The sequence below is a fragment of the Puma concolor genome, chromosome E3 (assembly GCF_028749965.1).
Source record: "Puma concolor isolate L17-30 chromosome E3, mPumCon1.1.hap2, whole genome shotgun sequence".
NCBI lineage: Eukaryota > Metazoa > Chordata > Mammalia > Carnivora > Felidae > Puma > Puma concolor.
Window position 1 is genome coordinate 17845102 of NC_141682.1, and position 18234 is coordinate 17863335.

Below are 18234 nucleotides of genomic sequence, written 5' to 3' on the forward strand. Positions count from 1 at the left end.
TATGAACTTTAGGGTACTGGGGGATAACTGTGGTTATTTGTATTTATTGCTCAGAGGTCTTGGAGAAACCTCCATCCGTGGCCATTGGGTTTTCTCACAGGTAAAACAGAGGTGTTGCAGGGACCATTGGAAGGGGTAATTAGACCCTGAGCTTTATAATCTTTTATAATGGGCTTGATGCCTTGAAGGACTTCTTTATAAGGTATTGATTATTATGGGAGGAGGCTTTAAAGGATCTATTTAAATCCTGATGGGAGATGCAGTGTAGATTCTGCCCATATAAGTTGAGGATTTTCTTGCATAAAGAGGATGGTATCAGATCTAATAAGAATAAATAATCAGTGTCCGCAGACTCAGCAATAGTGCTGTCAGAGACAGAACAAAAAAAGATGTCGAATGGTCATTTAATTCCCCTAGTTGGCTACTTTGGTTACAACTGTCAAGTTCTGGAATGATTTCCCCCTTTCGGGAGAGATTTTGCTATGATACTTTTCTAAGAAATCTTGGTCCGATAAATGAATAAGGGCATAAGAACAAAGGAGAAAAAGGATGGGTGTCTCTCAAGGGGCCTAGATAAAAGAAAATATGCTCAGAGGCAGGAAACTATTGAAGCTTATTAGACACCCCCAGTATTTGAGCTGTTTTAGTGCTCCAAGACAGGGACTGCTTTATATCAGGGGTGTTAAGCGCTGAGAGTGTAGGTCTGATATCAATAAGGACAGGGAGAGATTAATTACCAATCTGAAAAGTGTTTTTTCTGAGCTGATTAAGAAGAAGGATTGGGAAGAGCCCTTGTAGTTCCCTGGACCATGTCACTGGCAATTCAGAGGGCTTTGGAAAGACTGACCAGAGGGCTGAGGATGCATGGAACATTTAAATTTGTAACAATCTCTCTCTTTTTTTTAATTCAATAATAGAAGAAAGGCTATTTGGTTTTGTTCAAGGGTCTTCATTTTCTGGAGTTGAACATTGAGAATTTTAGCAATCTTTCTTCTAGTTGACTCATGTAGGGCGTGAGTTGGCTTGCCATATTAAGTATATTTGGAGTGGGTTACTTCCCATTCCATTCTGCTCCTCTTTAACTAAAAGAGAAAACCTTAACCCTCTGATAAACATAGAGTTAAATGCTACCTAGGTGGATTCAACATCTAAAAGAAGATCAGAATTTTACTTAAAGACAATTTGGAGTTGATTGTAATAATCATTAACACATTCATCCAGCTTTGGTGTGCAAGCCTGAATTTTGTTCTAATCAACAGGCTTAGGAAAAGTTATTGTTTTTTTTTTTTTAATATGAAATTTATTGTCAAATTGGTTTCCATACAACACCCAGTGCTCATCCCAACAGGTGCCCTCCCCAACACCCACTACCCACCCTCCCCCACCTCCCACCCCCCATCAACCCTCAGTTTGTTCCCAGTTTTTAAAAGTCTCTTATGTTTGGATCCTTCCCTCTCCAACCTTTCTTTTTTTGTTGTTCCTTCCCCTCCCTCATGGTCTTCTGGTAAGTTTCTCAGGATCCACATGAGAGTGAAAACATATGGTGTCTGTCTTTCTCTGTAGGACTTATTTCACTTAGCATAACACTCTCCAGTTCCATCCACGTTGCTACAAAGGGCCATATTTCATTCTTTTTCATTGCCACGTAGTATTCCATTGTGTATATAAACCACAATTTCTTTATCCATTCATCGGTTGATGGACATTTAGGCTCTTTCCATAATTTGGCTATTGTTGAGAGTGCTGCTATAAACATTGAGGTACAAGTGCTCCTATGCATCAGCACTCCTGTATCCCTTGGGTAAATTCCTAGCAGTGCTATTGCTGGGTCATAGGGTAGATCTATTGTTAATTTTTTGAGGAACCTCCACACTGTTTCCCAGAACGGCTGCACCAGTTTGCATTCCCACCAACAGTGCAAGAGGGTTCCCGTTTGTCCACATCCTCTCCAGCATCTATAGTCTCCTGATTTGTTCATTTTAGCCACTCTGACAGGCGTGAGATGGTATCTGAGTGTGGTTTTGATTTGTATTTCCCTGATGAGGAGCGACATTGAGCATCTTTTCATGTGCCTGTTGGCCATCTGGATATCTTCTTTAGAGAAGTGTCTATTCATCTTTTCTGCCCATTTCTTCACTGGATTATTTGTTTTTCGGGTGGAGAGTTTGGTGAGCTCTTTATATATTTTGGATACTAGCCCTTTGTCCGATATCTCATTTGCAAATATCTTTTCCCATTCCGTTGGTTGCCTTTTAGTTTTGTTGGTTGTTTCCTTTGCTGTGCAGAAGCTTTTTATCTTCATAAGGTCCGAGTAGTTCATTTTTGCTTTTAATTCCCTTGCCTTTGGGGATGTGTCGAGTAAGAGATTGCTACGGCTGAGGTCAGAGAGGTCTTTTCCTGCTTTTTCCTGTAGGGTTTTGATGGTTTCCTGTGTCACATTCAGGTCCTTTATCCATTTTGAGTGTATTTTTGTGAATGGTGTGAGAAAGTGGTCTAGTTTCAATCTTCTGCATGTTGCTGTCCAGTTCTCCCAGCACCATTTGTTAAAGACACTGTCTTTTTTCCATTGGATGTTCTTTCCTGCTTTGCTAAAGATTAGTTGGCCATACGTTTGTGGGTCTAGTTCTGGGGTTTCTATTCTATTCCATTGGTCTATGCGTCTGTTTTTGCGCCAATACCATGCTGTCTTGATGATTACAGCTTTGTAGTAGAGGCTAAAGTCTGGGATTGTGATGCCTCCTGCTTTGGTCTTCTTCCGAATTACCTTGGCTACTCGGGGTGTTTTGTGGTTCCATATAAATTTTAGGATTGCTTGTTCTAGCTTCGAGAAGAATGCTGGTGCAATTTTGATTGGGATTGCATTGAATGTGTAGATAGCTTTGGGTAGTATTGACATTTTGACAATATTTATTCTTCCAATCCATGAGCATGGAATGTTTTTCCATTTCTTTGTGTCTTCTTCAATTTCCTTCATAAGCTTTCTATAGTTTTCAGCATACAGATCTTTTACATCTTTGGTTAGATTTATTCCTAGGTATTTTATGCTTCTTGGTGCAGTTGTGAATGGGATCAGTTTCTTTATTTGTCTTTCTGTTGCTTCATTATTAGTGTATAAGAATGCAACTGATTTCTATACATTGATTTTGTATCCTGCGACTTTGCTAAATTCATGTATCAGTTCTAGTAGCCTTTTGGTGGCATCTGTTGGGTTTTCCATGTATACTATCATGTCATCTGCCAAAAGTGAAAGCTTGACTTCACCTTTGCCAATTTTGATGCCTTTGTTTTCCTTTTGTGGTCTGATTGCTGATGCTAGCACTCCCAACACTGTGTTAAACAGCAGCGGTGAGAGTGGACATCCCTGTCATGTTCCTGATCTCATGGGGAAAGCTCTCAGTTTTTCTGCATTGAGGATGATGTTAGCTGTGGGCTTTTCATAAATGGCTTTTATGATGTTTACGTAAGTTCCTTCTTTCCCAACTTTCTGAAGGGTTTTTATTAAGAAAGGATGCTGAATTTTGTCAAATGCTTTTTCTGCATCGATTGACAGGATCATATTGTTCTTATCTTATCAAAGTAATGCTGGTTCATAGAATGAGTCTCCTAGTTTTCCTTCCCTTTCTATTTTTTTGGAACAGCTTGAGAAGGATAGGTATTATCTCTGCTTTAAATGTGTGGTAGAATTCCCCAGGGAAGCCATCTGGTCCTGGACTCTTATTTGTTGGGAGATTTTTGATAACTGATTCAATTTCTTCGCTGGTTATGGGTCTGTTCAAGTTTTCTATTTCTTCCTGTTTGAGTTTTGGAAGTGTGTGTTTGCTTAGGAATTTGTCCATTTCTTCCAGGTTTTCCAATTGTTGGCATATAATTTTTCTTTTTTTTTTTTTCATTCCTTAATTTTTTTCTTTTTTCTTTTTCTTTTTTTTTTTTCAACATATGAAGTTTATTGTCAAATTGGTTTCCATACAACACCCAGTGCTCATCCCAACAGGTGCCCTCCTCAATACCCATTACCCACCCTCCCCTCCCTCCCACCCCCCATCAACCCTCAGTTTGTTCTCAGTTTTTAAGAGTCTCTTATTTTTTGGCTCTCTTCCACTCTAACCTCTTTTCTTTTTCCTTCCCCTCCCCCATGGGTTTCTGTTAAGTTTCTCAGGATCCACTTAAGAGTGAAACTGGCATATAATTTTTCATAGTATTCCCTGATAATTGTTTGTATCTCTGAGAGATTGGTTGTAATAATTCCATATCCATTCGTTATTTTATCTATTTGGGACATCTCCCTTTTCTTTTTGAGAAGCCTGGCTAGAGATTTATCAATTTTGTTTATTTTTTCAAAAACCAACTCTTGGTTTCATTGATCTGCTGTATAGTTTTTTTAGATTCTGTATTGTTTATTTCTGCTCTGATCTTTATTATTTCTCTTCTTCTGCTGGTTTTGGGGTGTCTTTGCTGTTCTGCTTCTAGTTCCTTTATGTGTGCTGTTAGATTTTGTATTTGGGATTTTTCTTGTTTCTGGAGATAGGCCTTGATTGCAATGCATTTTCCTCTCCGGACTGCCTTCGCTGCATCCCAAAGTGTTTGGAATGTCGTGTTTTCATTTTCATTTGTTTCCATATATTTTTTAGTGTCTTCTCTAATTGTCTGGTTGACCCATTTCTTCTTTAGTAGGGTGTTCTTTAACGTCCATGGTTTGGAGATTTTCCAGACTTTTTCCTGTGGTTGATTTCAAGTTTCATAGCATTGTGGTCTGAAAGTGTGCATGGTATGATCTCAATTCTTGTATACTCATGAGGGGCTGTTTTGTGACCCAGTATGTGATCTCTCTCGGAGAATGTTCCATGTGCACTCGAGAAGAAAGTATATTCTGTTGCTTTGGGATGCAGAGTTCTAAATATATCTGTCAAGTCCATCTGATCCAATGTATCATTCAGGGCCCTTGTTTCCTTATTGAACCTGTGTCTAGATGATCTGTCCATTGTTGTAAGTGGAGTATTAAAGTCCCCTGCAATTACCACATATCAATAAGTTTGCTTATGTTTGTGATTGTTTTATATATTTAGGGGCTCCTGTATTTGGCGCATAGACATTTATAATTGTTAGCTCTTCCTGATGGATAGACCCTGTAATTATTATCTAATGCATTTCTTCATCTCTTGTTAAAGCCTTTAATTTAATTCTAGTTTGTCTGATATGAGTATGTCTACTCTAGCTTTCTTTTGACTTCCAGTAGCATGATAGAAAGTTCTCCATCCCCTCACTTTCAATCTGAAGTTGTCCTCAGGTCTAAAATGAGTGTCTTATATACAGCAAATAGATGGGTCTTGTTTTTTTTTATCCATTCTGATACGCTATGTTTTTTGTTTGGAGCATTTAGTCCATTTACATTCAGTGTTATTATTGAAAGATATGGGTTTAGAGTCATTGTGATGTCTGTAGATTTCATGCTTGTAGTGATATCTCTGGTACTTTGTGGTCCTTGCAACATTTCACTCAGAATCTCCCTTAGGATTTCTTGTAGGGCTGGTTTAGTGGTGAATTCCTTCAGTTTTTGTTTGGGAAGACCTCTATCTCTCCTTCTATCCTGAATGACAGACTTGCTGGATAAAGGATTCTTGGCTGCATATTTTTTCTGTTCATCACATTGAAGATTTCCTACCATTCATTTCTGGCCTGCCACGTTTCAGCAGATAGGTCTGCTACTATTCTCATGTGTCTACCTTTGTCAGTTATAGCCTATTTAGCACTAGCTGCTTTCAGAATTTTCTCTTTATCCTTGTATTTTGCCAGTTTCACTTTGATATATCATGCAGAAAATGGATCAAGTTATGTCTGAAGGGAGTTCTCTGTGCCTCTTGGATTTCAATGTCTTTTTCCTTCCCCAGATCAGGGAAGTTCCCAGCTATGTTTGTTCAAGTACACCTTCAGCCCCTTTCTCTCTCTCTTCCTCTTTTGGGATTTATTATACAGATATTGTTCCATTTCAATGCATCACTTAGTTCTCTAATTTTGACCTTATAGTCCTGAATTTTTTTTTATCTCTCTTTTTCTCAGCTTCCTCTTTTTCCATAATTTTATCTTCTAATTCTCCTATTCTCTCCTCTGCCTCTTTAATCCGAACTGTGGTCGCCTCCATTTTATTTTGCACCTCATTTATAGCATTTTTAAGCTCTCATGACTATTTCTTAGTCCCTTGATCTCTGTAGCAATAGATTCTCTGCAGTCTATATATTTTTTCAAGCCCAGCGATTAATTTTATGACTATTATTCTAAATTCTTGTTTCCTTACATTGCTTAAATCGTTTTTGATCAATTCGTTAGCTGTCACTACTTCCTGGAGTTTCTTTTGAGGAGAATTCTTCCGTTTTGTCATTTTGGATAGTCCCTTGGGTGGCATTGAACTGCAGGGCATTTCCCTGTGCTGTGTGGAGTTAACCTGTGTTGGTAAGCGGTGCCACAGTCAGACTCGACATCTGTCCCCAGCCCACCGCTGGGGCCACAGTCAGACTGGTGTGTACCTTATCTTCTACTCTCCCAGCGGCCAGACTCACTGTGGAGTGGCATGGCTCCTGTCTGGGCTACTTGCACACTGCCAGGCTTGTGGTGCTGCTTTGATGGGATCTGGCATATTAGCTTGGGTGGATCCACAAGGTGCACAGGGGCAGAAGGGGCAGGCTTAGCTCACTTTGCCATCTGTGGTCCCCTGCAGGATGGGTCCCACAGCACTGGGAGGGAGGCAGACTTGTCAGAGCGATGGATCCACAGAAGCACATTCTTGGGTGTTTGTGCAGTGCAAGCAAGTTCAGTGATGGGAACTGGTTCCCTTTGGGATTTTGGCTGGGGAATGGGAGAGGGAGATGGTGCCTGTCAGCACCTTTGTTCCCCACAGAGCTGAGCTGTCTTCCAGGGCTCTACAACTCTCCCTCCTGGTGTCCTCTCACCTTCCCGCCCTCTGAACAGAGCTGACTTTTAACATTCTAGATGTTAAGTCCCGCTGGCTGTCAGAACTCATAGAGGCCAGCCCCTCCCCTTTTGCAAGCCAGACTTCAGGGGCTTTGCCTTCCCAGGTGGGCTGCCCCGCCACCACCCTAGCTCCCTCACGCCAGTCCACGTAGCACGCACTGCCTCTCCCCCTCCCTCATCTCTTCCATGAGGCTCTTGTCTACCCTTGGCTCCAGAGAGTCCATTCTGCTAGTCTTCTGGCAGTTTTTTGAGTTATTTAGGCAGATGTGGGTGGAATCTAAGTTATCAGCAGGATGAGGTGAGCCCAGTGTCCTCCTACGCCACCATCTTCTGAACCTTCCTTATACCAGCCGTATGGTTTTTTGATTCTCTGTTTGGTCTTCTTTTCTCCCTTTTCATTTTTCTCTTTTTATGGGACCACTGACCAGTGGGATAGAGCAGCCAAAATGAAACAACAGAGTGCATGCAAGATACACCAAAAACGCTATCTGAAGTGCCAGACCCTGGACAGTGTATGGCCCCCTTTTAAAATAGCAGTACTCTCAGTTGCAGGAAACATAACAAGCTTTTAAAACATGCAAAAGACAGAAATTTAGTCAAAATGACAAAACAGAGAAATTCTCCCCAAAAGAAAATTCAGGAAGAAATCACAGCCAGAAAATTTCTCAAAGAGATATAAACAATATATACGAACAAGAATTTAGAATGACAGCCATAAGACTAATAGCTGGACTAGAAAAAAGCATAGAAGAATCTCTTGCTGCAGAGATAAAAAAAAAAAAACAAGAATTAGTCACCATGAATTTTAAAATGCTATAATTGAGATGCAAAATAAAATAAATACAGTGATAGCAAGGGTGTAACAAGCAGAGGAGAGAATAGTTGAAATAGAATATAAAGTAATGGAAAATAATGAAGCTGAAAAAAAAGGACAAGAAATTACTAGATCATGAGGGGAGAACTAGAGAATTAAGTCATTCCATGAAATGAAACAATATCCATATCATAGGAGTTCCAGAAGAAGAGCAATGGAAAGGGACAGGTTTATTTGAACAAATTATAGCTGAGAACTTCCCTAATCTGGGGAAGAAAACAGGCATCCAAGTCCAAGAGGCACAGAGAACTCCTTGTAAAAGCAACAAAAAACAGGTCAACACGATGACATATCATAGCAAAACTAGAAAAACACAAAGATAAAGAGAGAATTCTGAAAGTAGCTAGGGCCAAATGATTCTTAAACTACAAGGGTAGACATATATGGTTAGTAGCAGACCTGTCCACTGAAACTTGGCAAGCCATAAGAGAGTAGTAGGAAATATTCAATGTGAAGAATAGGAAAAATTTGCAGCCAAGAATCCTTTATCCAGCAAGGCTATCGTTCAGAATAGAAGGAGAGATAAAGAGTTTTCCAGACAAACAAAAACTGAAGGAATTCATCACCAGTAAACCAGCACTACAAGAGATCCTGAGGCGGACTCTGTGAGTGGAAAGGAGCAAAAACTACAAAGCACCAGAGACATCACAACAAACATGAAATCTACAAATAACACAATGCCACTAAATTCATACCTTTCAGTAATTATTCTGAATATAAATGGACTAAATGCCCCAATCAAAAGACATAGGGTATCACAATGGATTTAAAAAAAACATATCTATCTATATGATGCCTACAAAAGACTCACTTTAGACCAGAGGACACCTGCAGATTGACAGTGAGGGGATAGAGAACCATCTATCACACTAACAGACATCAAAAGAAAGCCGGAGTAGCCACGCTTATATCAGACAAACTAGATTTTAAAGCAAAGACTGTACCAAGAGATGAAAAAGGGCATTGTATCATGGCATTATATCATAATTAATAAATATATCCATCAAGAAGAGCTAAAAATTGTAAATATTTATGCCTCCACATGAAACACCCAAATATATAAATCAATTAATCACATACATAAGCAAATTTTTGGATAATAATATGGTAATTGTAGGAGACTTTAATACTCCACTTACAACAACGGATAGATAATCCAGGCAGAAAATCAATAAGGAAATAACAATTCTGAATGACACATTGGACCAGATCACATTTTGGATAGCTCACATTTTGGGTCACAAAACAATCCTCAACAGGTACAAAAAGACCAAGATCATACCATGCACATTTTCAGATCACAACGCAATGAAACTTGAAGTCAAGCACACAAAAAATTTGGAAATCCCCCAAATACATGGAGGTTAAAGAACATCCTACTAAAGAATTAATGAGTTAACCAGGAAATTAAAGAAGAAATTTAAAAATACATGGAAGCCAGTGAAAATGAAAACATGACAGTCCAAACCCTTTGGGATACAGCAAAGGCAGTCCTAAGAAGAAAATACATTGCAATTCAGGCCTGTCTCAAGAAGCAATAAAGGTCCCAAATACACAACCTAACCTTACACCTAAAGGAGGTAGAAGAGCAGCAGCAAATAAAGCCTAAAGCCAGTAGAAATAGGGAAATAATAAAGATTAGAGCAGAAATAAATGATATAGAAACAAACAAAAACAGTAGAACAGATCAATGAAACTAAGAGCTGGTTCTCTGGAAGAATAAATAAAATTGATAACCCCGTAAAAAGAGTTATTAAGAAAAAAAGAGAAAGGATTCAAATGGATAAAATCACAAATGAAAAAGAGAGATCACAACCAACACCACAGAAATACAATACAAATTGGGCCATCTGGGAGAAATGAAAAAATTCCTAGGAACTCACAGACTACAAACACTTAAACATAAAGAGATGGAAAATTTAAAGAGATCTATAACCAACAAAGAAATTGAATCAGTTATCAAGAATCTCCCAACAAACAAGAGTTCTAGGCAAATGGCTTCCCAGGGGATTTCTGCCAGACATTTAAAGAAGAGTTAATACCTATTCTTCTCAAACTCTTAAAAAAAAAAAAGAAAGAAATGGAAAGAAAGCTTGCAAACTCATTCTACAAAGCCAGCATTACCTTGATTCCAAAACCAGACAAAGACTGCACTAAAAAGGAGAATTACAGGCCAATATCCCTGAAGAAACTGGATGCAAAAATTCTCAACAAGATACTAGCAAATTGAGGACATTAAAAGAATTATCCACCATGACCAAGTGGGATTTATTCCTGGGCTGCAGGGCTGGTTCAATATTAGCATATCAATCAGTGTGATACACCATATTTATAAAAGAAAGGACAAGAACCATATGACTCTGTCAATAGATGCAGAAAAAGCATTTGACAAATTACAGTATCCTTTCTTGATAAAAATGTTCAAGAAAGTAGGGATGGAAGAAACATACCTTAACATCATAAAAGTAATATATGAAAGGTCCACAGCTAATATCATCCTCAATGGGGTAAAACTGAGATCTTTCCCCCTAAGATCAGAAATGCAACAGGGACGTCCATTCTTTCCACTGTTGTTCAACATAGTATTGGAAGTCCTAGCCTCAGCAGACAACAAAAAGAAATAAAAGGCATCCAAATTAGCAAAGAAGTAAAACTTCCACTCTGTGTAGGTGACATTATACCTGGAAAACTTGAAAGACTCTACCAAAAAACTGCTAGATTTGATGCATGAATTCAGCAAAGTCCTAGGATACAAAATCAATGTAGAAAAATCAGTTGCATTTCTATAAACCAAAAATTAAGCAACAGAAAATGATATCAAGGAATCGATCCCATTCACAATTGCTCCCAAACCCATAATACCTAGGAATACACCTAACTAAAGAGGTAAAAGATCTGTATGCTGAAAACTTTAGAAAGCTTATGAGAGAAATTGAAGAAGCCACAAAGAAATGGAAAAAAACGTTCCATGCTCATGGATTGGAAAAACAAATATTATTAAAATGTTGATACTTACCCAAAGCAATATACATATTCAATAAATCCCTATCAAAATAACACCAGCATTCTTCACAGAGTTAGAACAAACAATCTTAAAATTTATATGGAAGCATAAATAGCCAAAGTAATGTTAAAAAAAAAAAAAAAAGCTGGAGGCATCACAATCCCAGACTTTAACCTGTATTACAAAGTTATAATCATCAAGACAGTATGGTATTGGCCCCAAAACAGACACACATATCAATGGAGCAGAATCAAGAACCCAAAAGTGGACCCACTAATACATGGCCAACTAATCTTCGATAAAGCATGAAAGAATATCCAATGGAAAAAAGTCTCTTTAGTAAATGGTGCTGGGAGAACTGGAAATCAACATGCAGAAGAATTAAATTGGACCACTTTCTTATACCATACACAAAAATAAATTCAAAATGATGAAACACCTAAATGTGAGACAGGAAACCATCAAAATCCTACAGGGGATAACAGACAACAACCTCTTTGACCTAGGCTGCAGCAACTTCATATTTGACATGTCTCCAGAGGCAAGGGAAATAAAAGCAAAAATGAACTATTGGGAACTTATAAAGATAAAAATCTTCCGCACAGCAAAGGAAACAATCAACAAAACTAAAAGGTAACCAACGGAATGGGAGCAGATATTTGCAAATGACATATTGGATAAAGGGTTAACATCAAAAATCTATAAAGAAATTACTAAACCCAACATCCCCCCCAAAAAACAAATAACCAGTGAAGAAATGGGCAGAGCACATGAATAGACACTTTTCCAAAGAAGACTTCCAGATGGGAAACAGACACATGAAAAGATGCTCAACACCACTCATCACCAGGGAAATACAAATCAAAACCACAATGAGATACCACCTCACACTTGTCAGAATGGCTAAAATTAACAACTCAGGAACCAATAGATGTTGGCGAGGATGTGGAGAAAGAGGAACATTTTTTGCACTGTAGTGGGAAAGCAAACTTGTGTAACCACTCTGTAAAATTATGTAGATTACTAGGAACTTAAAGGACTTTAAACAACGCTGATTCAAAGGGGCAGATGTATCCCAATGTTTATAGCAGCACTATCAACAATAGTTAAATTATGGAAAGAGCCCAAATGTCCATCAACTGATGAATGGATGAAGAAGATGTGGTATATATATGATGAAAAATAATTCTTGACATTTGCAACAACATGATGGAACTGGAGGGTCTTAGGCTAAGTGAAATGAGTCAGTCAGAGAAAGACAGCTATCATATGATTTCAGTCATACTTGGAATTTGAGAAATTCAATGGATGAGCATAGGGGAAGGGAAGGAAAATTAAGATAAAAAAAGAAAGGGAGGCAAACCATAAGAGACTGTTAAATACAGAGAACAAACTGAAGGTTGCTGGCTTGTGGGTGGATGGGGGTGGGTTAAATGGGTGATGGGCATTAAAGAGGACACTTTTTAGGATGAGCACTAGGTGTCATATATAAGAGATGAATCACTGGGTTCTACTCCTGAAGCCAAGACTACAGTGTATGTTAACTAACTTGAATTAAAAAAAATCCCAAGAGTGCCATGTATTAATGAATATTCTACCTGCTAATAAGTCTCACACAAAATGGTGAGATACAGGGAACTCTATACTTTCTGAGTGTTTTGTGAGTTTATGAAAGTTATTTTTCAAAATATTTATTTGAGTTCCAAAATAAAGGTCACTCTGAGGAAAGCAGGCTTTTCTATGGACTCATCTGATTAACAAGGCATGAGATCCTAGAGGACATGAGGTCTGTCTGAGGCCTGTTAGAAAACCGAATGGAAGTCATCCAGCAGTCATTAATGAAATGGAGTCAACCTGTGCAGAAGCCCTTATAATCAAAGGCCTGTTTCCCTGCAGCAGCTCCTCATTACCAGAGAAGGAGGAAAGTATCCCAGATCCTTTCAGGACTCTTGGTCTTTGGGGCACAATACAAAATGTGTGAGAGAAGTGGGAGGAAAATCCCCTGGATCCCCGCAGGATTAATTTATTTAAAAAAAATAACAGAAAGATACTCAACATGCCAAAGCCTTGTGAAGAAAAGGAAGGAAAACCACAGAACATGCCAAAGCCTGTGACAGATCACTCTTCAGAAGATGTACCACAGGAGGTGGAAGGAAATCCTCACATTTCCAAAGAAGGTTCAAGCCAGGAAGCCTAAGGAAACATTAGAGGAGGGCTGACCCACCTGACTAGGGTTTTTTGTTTGTTTGTTTTGGTTTTTCAATTTTGCATTATTTGTTCAAATTTTTATTTAAATTTTGCTTAGTTCACACATAGTCTTTGTTTGCAGGAGTAGAATTTAGTGATTCATTACTTACATATAACACCCAGTACTCAACATGACAAGTGCCCTCCTTAATATGCATCATGCATTTAGCCCCACCCAAGTCACCTCCCTCCACCAACCCTCAGTTTGTTCTCTGCTAGAGTCTCTTATGATTTGTTTCCCTCTCTCTTTTTTCTTTCCCCTTATGTCCATCTGTTTTGTTTCTTAAATTCCACATATGAGTGAAATCATTATGGTATTTTCTTTCTCTAACTGATTTATTGTGCTTAGCATAATACACTTTAGCTCCATCCATGTTGTTGCAAATGGCAAGATTTTATTCCTTTTGATGACTAATATTCCATTATACACCTTCTTTACTATTTATCAGTCGATGGACATTTGGGCTCTTTCTATAGTTTGGCTATTGTTGATAATGATGCTATAAACATCAGGGTGCATGTAACCCTTCATCTGTATTTTTGCAGCCCTTAGGTAACTTTCTAGTAGTGCAATTGCTGGGTCACAGGGTAGTTCTATTTTTAGCTTGTTGAGGAATCTCCATACTGTTTTCCAGAGTGGCTGCATCAGTTTGCATTCCCACCAACAGCACAAGAGGGTTCCCTTTCTCCAAATCTTCACCAATATCTATTTGTTCCTGAGTTGTTAATTTTAGTCATTCTGACAGGTGTGAGGTGGTGTCTCATCATGGTTTTGATTTGTATTTCCCTGATGTTGAATGATGTTGAGCATCTTCTCATGTTTCTGTTAGCCATCTGGATGTCTCCTATTCATGTCTTCTGCCCATTTATTAACTGGGTTATTTGCTTTTAGGTGTTGAGTTTAAGAAGTTCTTTATGGATTTTGGATACTAACACTTTTCAGATATGTTGTTTGAAAGTATCTTCTCCCATTCCATAGGCTGCTATAGTTTGTTGATTGTTTCCTTCACTGTGCAAAAGCATTTTATCTTGATGAAATCCCAATAATTTTTGCTTTTGTTTCCCTTGCCTTCGACGACGTGTATAGTAAGAAGTTGCTATGGCTGAGGTCAGAGAAGTTGGCCTGGCCATGGGTTTAAACAATTTTTTTTAATGTTTATTCATTTTTGAGAGACAGAGAGAGACAGAACACGAGCAGGGAAGGGGCAGAGAGAGGGAGACACAGAATCTGAAACAGACTCCAGGCTCTGAGCCATCAGCAGAGAGCCCAACGCGGGGCTCAAACTCACGGACTATGAGATCATGACCTGAGCTGAAGCCGGATGCTCAACCGACTGAGCCACCCAGGCGCCCCTGGCGATGGGTTTAAAGAGGACATGCCTGTGAAGCATTTGGAGCCTGAAGAAATGATAAGAGGTGTAGATGAGGTGGAAATTCTTAGGGAAGAGATAGGAAGAGAAGAACAAGAAACAAGTTTGTGGTGATGCATTGGAAGCAAAGGCATTCATAGAGCCATCCTTATTCTGTATGCTTTAGGCTTGAATTCTGTTCTTGACTGATATTAAATTCTGGCCTCTGCTTTCTTACTGCCAGCATTTTCTGATGTATCTTTGACTCCCTTGTACTTTTAATCATCTGATGGAATTTTGTAAAAGAACAAAGTTTCCTTGTTACCAACATCTCACTGGACTTTGTATTTTGACCCATTCTCCAGGTCTGTTTTTCAATTGGAAAGCTTCACATATATGCATGAAAATATATTCATTCTCTTTTGTGAAGTAAAACATAACAGGTTACAAAGCAGTATGTTTAGCATCAGCTCACATTTGCAGGATTAAATGCTGCAAATTGTGTGTGAATGCATATGTATATACATACATACATACATATATCCAAAAAAATGTTTAAGTTATATACAGTATTAACCATGCTGTCATCTATACCATCCAGATAGTCTCAACAACACATTGCTCTTTTGAGGCTTCTACTGTGGAAATTGTGGGTAGTGTACATGCCAAGTACAGGGGAGAGAGTAAGGAGCGTCCCATTGCCCAGGTCCAGCTCAAGAGTCAATTGGTGGCCACAACCTGTCAGTGACCTCCTCCAACATTCTACCCCTTGTGACTGGCTATTAGAATGTTACACACACCTCTCTGCTGCAATGTGCCCTGACTGGTCAGCAATGAGTTTCACTAGGATAGCGGCGACTCCTTTAGCAGCTATTTGCATGCACTGCAGGCAGATACCACAGTAGCAGTAGAGGCACGTGCAAGAGAAAACACAGATGAAGATAATGATTCCTAAAATAAGTAACCTTTTTTTCCACCAAGAGCCCCATAATCCAAACCATTTATTTATTAAGTCCCCTAGTTTTGGGGTCAGATCATTCAGGGCATTCACTTGTGTCCTCATGGGATTTAATAAAGATGATACATTAACAGACTCATCAGATATGAACACACAACACTCTTTTTGGGTTATAGCACAGGTTGTCTCCTTATGAGATAGCAATAATATACAAAGTGATCCTACTTTGGAAGACATCTTTTCTCATTAGAGATATTTCAGTATTCAGTAAATACAGGCTTTGTCAGCTATAATTTAAGTCTTGGTGGATGAATTTAGTAAGGGCTTCTGTGTGTGCTATTATGTCCTCCAGACCAATTAAGAGAACAAAGACAGCAGCCAAATGATCTTATCACTGCAAAACACCTTTCCCATCTGGCCTTGAGGAGAGGGGGGATAGCAATTTTTGTTACTGTGGGGTAAACTCTCCAACTCTCCCATGCCCGAGGAAAACCCAGGATGCAGTGATATCTATCCCATGGCCAACTCCCAAGACCCATTTTTCAGTCTCCTGGCTAGCTAGAAAGTTGTTGGTTTGCACTTCAGGAATTCCCAGGATGAAATTTGAAACCAGTCCCAATATTGAAGGCAGACAGAGCCTGAATAAAGAGTCAGGCCACTCCAGATTGGTAGGTAGCAGAGTTAATAAGCAAGGGAAATATGAGGCTTGTCTTGGGCAGCTGCAAGAATAGTAGATCTTTGCACATGCCCACCAGAATCTTAAGTTTATATAGAGGACTTAACTAGATTGAGGCACATGTACCACCCAGATAGACTCAGTACATATTGCTTTCTAAGGCTGTGTCCTTGAAAGTGGCTCCCACAGTGGGAATGGTGGGCAGAGTATATATTCCAAGGACAGGGCAGGGGATTAGAAGACTCGAATTACCTGGGTCAACCAATGGTCACCTCCTTTCAATGACCTTCTCCACCAAAGTGCTCTTCTTGCCTTTGGGCACTATTATCCAAGGACAAAATGCCTGTAGCTATGGCAGCCATCTTGCAATGATGAGGGGGATGGTCTAAGACAAAAGCATCACAAGATAGCCGCATCTTAATGTCATTATTGAGTGACTGAATTAATGACTATATCTGGACCCCTTGTGAGAAGGCTTTTTATATACCCTTATGTATTTTGATGTTCCCTGTTACTTACAGCCAAAACCAACTTTCCAGTATAGATATTAACCTCGTTGCTGCTTTTATAGGCTTCTTGGAAATTGTGTGACTATTACATACTTTTGATATAAGAGCAACTTTAATTTATGCTACTGTAGTTTTGTTGTCTTCTCTGTATTTAATGATAAAATTGTTGCTTTGGGATGTTTTGAGAAACATGCTTCAGTTGTTCTGAGAAACCTTTGTTGCCTTATCTGAGAGGTCATTATATCATGTGAGAAAATGACACAAAAGCTTTGATAACTTCATGCCATCATTTGACAAAGTTTCATAATGGATAATGGCCTAGGAGAAAATAGATATGTAACCCAATAAAATCCAATTTCAATGGTATAATATTTTCTAGATATATTTTAATTTTGGGCTCAGAATAACTCATCCCACCATTCATATCCCTATACTAAATGTGCACTGGAATCTCATTCAATATTGATTTTGATGATATTATCCTAAGCAATTTACTTTTTTTTAAATCACGACTTTTATGTTTCAGTGAAAAAATTTTGAGCCATTGACCCATTTTTGTGATTTGGAGATATAGCATAACACAAGAGCACCTGTGAAAAATGCAAATAAAATTAATATAAGTAATAATATGCAAATATGCAAACAGGTGAAAATAACACCTGTTGCCTTCATTTTAGGCAAGAGCCCACTGCAGTCCTTAGAGACCATGGACAACCTTTAGAAACACAATTATTAAGGATATAGCAGTATTTCTATGAAAGTCACCAGTTTCAAATGTGTGAAATGTATGGGTTCAAAACTGTTCCTTGCTGTTTTTTTTTTTTTTTTTCTAAAACTTAGCACTTAGGAGACCACCAGACACCACTGTGATTCATGGAACACATTTTGAGAAACAACATTCTCAAGCTTGATTTTCATATACTCTAATCTTAAGGCCCACTCATAGTTATTGCATAGTATTTGGTCCTTCTGGAAACTCCAAAGGGATTTTGGGCCCTATAATAGTGAATGCAGGAGATATTTTTGGTTGGCAGTAAAGGGTCATTTTCCAGCTTCCCCTAAAATCACTCATCAACTGTCTCACCCTTCTGTAGTTTTAATTCAAACATCCAAATGGCCCAAACTCGTGGGAGGTGGCAGCAGCAGTGGGATCCCTCTAGGGCATGGAAAGGCCTGCTATGTGTTGACTCACAACTCAATACTGGGCACTGGTTTGGCCTTTATGCTAAGATGGGTGGCATAAGAGTAATAATGCTTATTTGGGGCGGCAGGTCTCTGATATAGGGCTTCAAAGTGCCTTCTAATCACTAGCCATATGCAAATAATGACCCCTTCATTACATCCTAGGATTTGTAAGAAATATCTGTGTATTAGTCCACTTTAATGACCTTTCCAACTGAGCCCCTTCTCCTTGCCCCCACCACAGCCCCATCAGCTTCCTATCGGTGACAGACTGGAGAATAGAGTGAGTAGATTAAGAAGTCAGGTTACCCTAACATAGGGACATTAATAACCTCCATTGTATTTAACTTTCTTGTCCTGGCCCCAGGCTTCACAGCAGGCCAGCATCCACCATGGTTAGTGGACACTATAGGCATCACTATATAGGACTCCCATTCCTACAGTTTTAGACCTTTGACATAGTAACCAAAAA